Source organism: Aedes aegypti, chromosome 3 (assembly GCF_002204515.2).
Source record: "Aedes aegypti strain LVP_AGWG chromosome 3, AaegL5.0 Primary Assembly, whole genome shotgun sequence".
Classification (NCBI taxonomy): Eukaryota; Metazoa; Arthropoda; class Insecta; order Diptera; family Culicidae; genus Aedes; species Aedes aegypti.
In genome coordinates, this window is record NC_035109.1 from 373,739,912 (window position 1) to 373,747,694 (window position 7,783).

The following is a 7,783-nucleotide window of genomic DNA, read 5'->3' on the forward strand; positions in this document are numbered from 1 at the left end:
AGATAGTAAGATTTCGAGATCCCCTAGTGTAGTGCATCCAACGTTAGAGGAAATACTTTTTCCGAGGGGGCAAATCGCTTCTTCAAATGACTCTTCAGCTCCCACCTCGTCAAGGAAAAATTGCTCCGATGTTTCACACCGACCCGATCATTTGTATTCCGGGCACTCTCGAGGTCGTCTTCGTCGTCACCATCAACGGCTTTTGGTGTTGTATTGATGTAGATTGATGGATTCCTGGCCGGGGCGTAATTTGAGAAAGCGTTTAGAATCGGTTTTGGTTTCCCGATATCAAATTTTCCTCGAGACACGACGGCTGGCAGACAGCCGACAAAGAAGGGACACCGTTCAAAGACCCCGCTTCTCGATCGCGGCTTCCAAATAAACAAGCATTTAAAGATGGGGATCATTCTGTGTTTTAGCAATATTTATTGCTGGCTTTTGCGATTTTTTTGGCAAATAACTTGTTCAAATACGCTATTTTGGATTTTTAAATTGCTAAATTATCACCACGTTTTATTGGGTGATTTTCCATAAACCAGTGATGGGTATCCTTTTCCTAGGGCATGATAATATTTTTCCCTTCAATCGCCTCAGAAAGGGCGATAAACGGGAAAGCGTTACGCGCAGTTTCAGGAACCATAATCGTCACGAACCGATTCGCTCAATGAGGGAAAACCGAGAATGTCTATGGTTTTGGATTAGAAATGAACACATTTTTGAACCGTTTTATGATCGTGTAGTGGGTGTCAACGGATCGTTTGGATTAGTTTTACATCAATAGAGATCGCATGCAGCAGCAGCGGCAACCAATAATGGCTACGCGAAAACAAGATTCTGACGAGATGCTGTATGTGGTGTTGCATCAGCTTCCTTGAACAATCGACGACTTGAACTCAGTTAGCAAAGGAATGCGATCGTTCGATTTTTTTTTTTGCGTGTCGAAGGAGATTTATAATTAGTTGGCACGCTTGATTGCAGGTGTGGTGTTTGTAAACACAACAACAAGGGTTCAATTCTTTTATCATTCTTTATCTCTGATAAATTGATTGGTACAGATATTTTCATTGGGAGGTTTGTTCTAACTCATAATTGCGCACATCTTTGGTAGTGCTAAGAACCATAACTGGGGTAGACTTTTGACGTCAAATTTCGCTCAAACCAAACCAGCGTCGAACAACACCCAGTATGACATATGTAGCAGTTCTCGTTTGCTTCACAACGAAAGCTGTATCCACAGACAAACAGACGTAACACTTAGAACAAATTTCTGCAAATTCCATCACCCAGTTTACACAATCAGCATCTAGTGAGCATATTGCACGAAAAGTTGTTTCGTGCAACAAGACCGACAGATGGCGGTAGTGTGGAACGTCAATCGCAAAGAAAAACGATGCGCGCGCCTCTAGTTGTGAGATTTGTAACATAGCGAATTTGAAATGATCGTTAAACGAGTGGTCGATGGAAATTTCGTCAGTGTTATGTCTGTTTGTCTGTGCTGTATCGTTTTGTATCGAATTCCCAGACGCTTAAAAAGCCGGACACCTTGAACATTAGAATCTTTTTTTTAATAACATGGAGGCATTTTCACAGAAATGTAAATATTTGAGCTGAATACATTAATCAAATGCATTCATCATAGTAGGCATTTAAAATAAATTAAATTAAATTTAAAAACAAACACACGCTAACAGCAACAGTAGTTTTAACAGTGTTAAGTTGGCTCCTTAAGATTTATGAGTTTACCCGTTATTTATCGTTTAGATTCCTGGAGCGTATTAAAGTGCATTTTTAAGAGCCAAAGGTAAGATTCTGCCCGTGAAAATTGAGGAAAAACTAACTGCTGTTTTGGTTGAAAATTCTCCGTGTCCGGATTTCAAAGTACTATATCGCGAAGCTTTAAATGCCGGACGTGTTGAAAACGTGTGATAAAAATTATAGAATAAAGGGAACAAAAGCATCCGGAACTCGAAGCTTCCTCAACAATGCATCCGGCTTTCGAAGCAAGAATGTTCTGAGTTTTTATTAAATTTGAACACTTTGGCTTGAAAAACTGCATTTTTTTTGTGTACTATAAGCAACAAAACACATTTATTCAAGAGCAACGAAGATAATATTTTGAAATACGATTAATTCAATTGATAATAAGCCTCTCTACGTGCCATAAATTCTTTTGTTCTTTTACTGTGCGCCATGTGTTGGTGCTGTCTCGCTCTCTCTCACGGGCAACTTGAAAACAGGGCGTACATTGAAAGTCAAACGTTATATAGCGTGCATAGGCTCATATAAATTCGTCCAATCTTCGCGCGAACTTTTCGAGGATCTGGAAATATGAACTGTTCGCTCATGTATATTACACTGGGAAAGCGTACCAGTTATGGCCATAGTGGTTCCTCATTTGTGACATTTCGATTGCTTTCACTTTTTCAGTCATTTTGAATGCTTTAACATCAAGGTATATCTTAAATCTAACTATTACAACACACAAAAAAATAAAAAATAAAAGTGATCACGTATGGTGAAATAGGAAACCACTATGTCCATAACTGGTACACTACCTCAGTTCGAACAAACACGTCAGTTTCATGACTGATGGTCGTAGCAACCAGCAAGAGCAAGAGTTCTTTATTTGACGTTTTAGCGGTGATGTGTTGTTTGTGTGACCATGAACTAATCTACGATGACGTCACGCTGCAATTTCCAGCGGGAAGAAAACCTTTACTGCGGGCCGTGTTACAGAAAATGAACGTTTTCGTTTCACATTCATTCACTCAATGTTCAGTCGGTGAACATTCCTTCACTGGATATTGGGCCGGATGCAAGGGGTGGGTCACTCCTGATGCATTTGATATTTCTAGAAAATTGAATGCATTCAAATGCATTTAAATGCCCACCTCCAGCAAATTTGTAAATCATGGCTTGCTCATATGTTTGGTTGTTGTCTTTGTCAAAGAGTCAAACCAATCGTGTCACAATTTCGAGAAGAGCTGCTATCTCATCCAAAAATTATTCAACCCAAGGTTTTGTAGCACTTGAAGAATATCAGTATTTGAATATTGATTTTAAAAAAATGGACAACGATTTTCCTATTTTTTCCGTGGACAGTTGGAAGGCTACGAAAGTTTAGAGGGGAAGAGCGGCTCATAACAACATATCTACCGATTAAATGAGTTCACTTGGTCACAGAATGTTCGTCACCGCATATTCAAAAAGTAACACCATTTCGAGGCAGTGACAGTGGAAGTGATCCTCATCTTTACCTCTATTTTTCCTTTCCAGTTACTCTGAAGATCCAGTATTGTTAACTTTTTTCATTCTGTTGGTTGGCCATACACTTTTTCCAGTCAAGGATGTTTTCCGCTGACCGAAAGAATATTTGAGGCAAGTTCGACACAAAGGTCCGTACGGAGAGGTTTCAATGAGCCCTGAAGCAAAAGGAATAGTTGTGGACAATGTTCACAGGGCATGAAGAATTTAATCTACACATACACACATATACATTCCGTAGAAAAAATGTACAGTTCGACTAAAGAACCATGCAGAAGAAAACGAAAAAAAGAAATCTCAACTTGAGTGTCCGTCATATTCCCAACTCCTTGAATGAAGCAATTAAAATGAGCCATTTGGTCAAAGTTTAACAATTTGTTGTATTTTTCATTTCGATCAATCGGATTTCTACAAGTCGATACAGATTTGTACAATCAAATGAAGCTCCGGTCCACCTTCAGTAGGGCGGAGTCGCTTTACAGATTACGGGCTTCCCGAGAACGGATTTCCAACTACTCCTGCTTGCTAGTAATTCCATTTCTGTAAGGAATCAGGACAAGACTTAAGAGAAATGTATTCCTTCACACAATGTCTCGAACATCCTACTAAAATATTTGCTCGATCGCCTGAAACAAATAAAAATTAGCAAATGGATTGCATAGGAAAGAAACAAAAAACAATTTTGAACATTCACAACAAACAAATGTCTACGCGTTGCTATGGAACAATTCGTTGATAACATAATGTTGTAAATGCCAAAGCAATGCATGCAAATCGATGTACATTCGATGCACATTGAAAAAGTGATCCACCCCTTGGCCGGATGTCATTTTATGTAAACACGGCCCGCATTTAGAGCAAAAAACTATAAGGGTACATCCCTATGGGGTTGTACGAACTGGTGACGTAGGACCACGATGGTTAATGTAACTGAATTTGATGTCATTTTTGTTGCTCGTTTTGACTTCATACTGTTTTCAGTGCTCGAAACTTTCGTAAATATTAATGCATATAACGATTTGCAATTTGGTCAATCATTCGTCATGTTTATCTATGAAAATGTGAAATTTCACTTCAGGGTGTATGATCATTTTGAAATTATATTAATAACCTCCTCTGAAATATACAGTATCATTGGAAAGAACAGTAGTGATTCAGTAGTAGATCCAGTCATCGCTTTGTAGTTCTTATGGTTTGAGAGAAATATTATTCATTGCTTGGCAATGTAATAAATTCAGTCGGAAATATTACTCCGATAACTCTTTTACGCACATGTGGTGGCCCTAAAAAGAGCCAAAGGCTTTGTTAGTACGAATGCTGTCATAGATGAATCGCACTACAGGATGTTATCAGTTGATTGCCATGGTTAAACGATAAATCCTCAATACAATGCAATGAACAAGTTCTCTGCTTATATGACAAACCAGCTGAATGTTTCGTCGTGTGGATGGCACACATCAGCAACAGATATTGGACCACACGGCTGAAGTCGAAATCTTAAAATGTAGCTCAAGTTTGAAATCTTGAGCAATTTCACAAGCCGGACGCTTGATTTGCCTAATAATAGTGGTAATGGTGCCTAACAGGCTTGATTCTTGACTGCACCACAGATGATGAGTTTATCATGAGCCGAAATCTGGAAGCGCAGGTCAATTTTTAGCGATTTCACAAACCAAACACTGATCACAGCTCAGCAGGCTTGTGGCTGCGAGGTGCTCCTCGCTGAGCAGGTTCGAATGAGCTCAAAAGCGAAACTGGAATGGAACCGAATCCAGCGAAGAAAGCATCTTTTAAACCCTTAGATTAGCAGATGATGCTCCTCCCTTTCGTGCTCTTCTCTTTCTGTTCTGGAAATGGGTATGTGTCAATAATGTGTTGGGCTTAGAATCGCTAGAAAATCGAGGAAAATGCAAATGCGTGAGAAAATGGTTGAACATGAATTGTTGGAAGGTTTAACATTTACTCAATATTCACTACTTAACTATTGATAATCATTAGTTTTCTTCATCATGAAGGTAAATATCTGATCCATGGGTGACAAAATGATGAAAATTTTTCAATGAGAATTTCTTTTCAAAAGCATTCGAAATATGTCGCAATTTTGTAACATGTGATAATTTTCGTAATTGGAGCGTTTCCATAAAATATGGCAAATCAAAGTCACTGTTGGAAATACCACTCTATTTTACAATCATTGTGAAATGTTGAGCTCTCACCTCGACGGCACTGCAGCAGCGTCCGCGAATTCAATCTCAAATTGTTGTGTCATCAATTATTCATGACAAATTAAGTTTTGTACAAAGCTGTGAGATTGATTGAAGAATATAAGATGTATTAAGGTCGGAAACATTATACTTTCAACTCTTTTCCACAAATTGGATGGCCCTGACAAGGGCCGATGGCTTTCTTAGCCTCGATGCGGTCACAGATAAATAGCACTGCGGGATGTTATCAGTTGATTGCCATGATCAAACGGTGTTGATGGCGCACAACAGCAACGGGTAGTGGATCACCGGGCGTAAGTCGAAATCTGGAAACGTTGCTCATTCTTGAAATCTTGAGCGATTTCAAAAGTCCGACGCTCGATATGCAGCTCCTCGGATCAGCAACTCAGGCGGCTTCTGGTATTTTGTTCCTCACGGGCTTGCTTCTTTACTGCACTACCGACGCACGATCACGAGTCGAAATCTGGAAGCGCGGACCAAAAGCTCCGCCAGCGTTGAAAATTGCGGCGGTGATGACGATGGCTGGGGTGCTTCACTGAGCGGCGAACTGCTCCGCTCAAAAGCGAAAATGGAATAAAACCGAATCCGGCGAAGCAAGCATGTTTTAAACCCTTAGATTAGCAGATGACGCTCCTCCCTTTCGTGCTCTTCTCTTTCTAGTCGACCAATCTGGGAAATGGGTATGTGCCATTAATGAGTTGGGCTTAGAATTGCTTGAAAATTGCGGAAAATGATAATGCGTGAGAAATGGATCGAACATGAATAGTTGGAAAGGTTGACAATAACTGAATATTCTAGAGTTAGCTATTAATAATCAATAGTTTTCTGGTTGCAATCCTCCTCGCCCGATGAGATTTGCGGTGCGGATGACGATGTGCGCTTCAACAAGCGGCTTTGGTCGATTTTCTTCAGCCATCTCGTACAAACAGCTTGCCTCTGGTAGCGAGGAGCTGAGCAGGTTTGCAGGAGCTCTTACCAGCTCGAAAGCGAAAACAGAATGAAACCGAATTCAACGAAGAAGGGATGCTTTATACCCTTAGAATAGCAGGTTATGCTCCTCCTTTCAAATTCTTCGTTTTCTTATCTGGGAAATAGGCTATATGAAACTGATGTCTGGGTAAGGGATGTACAAGATGAACATTGTGCTGTTATTGCATCCCGACGGCACTGCAGCAGCGTCCTCGGAAATATCCTCAAATTGCCGTATTGTCAATTATTCGTAATAAATCAATTATTGTATGATGCTATGAGATGAATTAAGAGATTATAGCAAGTATGTGGTAAACACATTAGGGAATATTACACAAACAAATCTTTAATTCCTTTTCAAAAGCATTCTAAACATGTCGCAATTTTGTTACATGTGATCATTTTCATAATCGAAGTGTTCTCATAAAATATTGCAAATCAAAGACACTGTCGGAAATTCCACTCCAGTTTACAATCGTTGTGATATGTTGAGCACTCACCTCGACGGCACTGCAGCAGCGTCCACGAATAGTCAATTATTCATAACAAATTAAATTTTGTATGAAGCTGCGAGATTGATTGAGAAATATAAGATGTAATAAGGTCGGAAATATTATTCCTTCAACTCTTTACCACAAATTTGATGGTCCTGACAAGGTCCGATGGCAGATAAATAGCACTGCGGGAAGTTATCACTTGATTGCCATGATCAAACGGGAAATCCTCACCGCAAACAGCAACAGCAACGGGTATTGAAGCCTCGGGCACAAGTTGAAATCTGGAAACGATGCTCACTCTTGGAATCTCGAGCGATTCCGACGCTCGATTAGCAGCAACTCCTTGGACCAGCAACTCTGGGGGCTTCTGGTAATTGGCTCCTAACGGGCTTGCTTCTTGACCGCCGATGCTGAATTTATCACGGGTCGAAATCTGGGAGCGCGAATAAATTTGCGGCGGTGACGACGATGGCTTGGACGCTTCTCCGAGCAGCAGTAGTTTGCCGCTCGGAGAAGCGCCCAAGCCATCGTCATCGCCGCCGCAAATCAATCTTGCGTCTTCCTCTTCCGACGACACAAATTGGACTGTGACGCAATTGCAAAAGCAAAGCGAGAATGACTCGCCCGACCGTGTTCACAGTCCGACCGCAAAAAGAAGACTGAGGGAAGAAGCAGGGACCCGTTTGCTTTTATAGTGGGAAGAGACACCGTCGAAAAGTGCTCGAACGTGATTGGTTGGATAAGAAAGGGGTCAACATTTATCAAATTTTCAATAGTTTAACAACAAAATTCAATTATCGGATATATTACTAACGATGCGTAGATACA

At 40.4% G+C, this 7,783-nt stretch overlaps 2 long non-coding RNA genes across 2 annotated transcripts; one reads left to right on the forward strand and one right to left on the reverse strand.

Annotated features, from left to right (window-relative positions):
* The first annotated feature begins 2,822 nt into the window (after nucleotides 1-2,822).
* LOC110678948 lies at nucleotides 2,823-3,635 on the forward strand. The gene is made up of 2 exons (XR_002502072.1): nucleotides 2,823-3,209; nucleotides 3,277-3,635. It is a non-coding gene; the product is annotated as an uncharacterized LOC110678948 (long non-coding RNA).
* On the reverse strand, nucleotides 3,625-3,990 carry LOC110678947. The gene is made up of 2 exons (XR_002502071.1): nucleotides 3,871-3,990; nucleotides 3,625-3,804 (listed from the first exon to the last, which is right to left on the reverse strand). It is a non-coding gene; the product is annotated as an uncharacterized LOC110678947 (long non-coding RNA).
* Nucleotides 3,991-7,783: the final 3,793 nt, after the last annotated feature.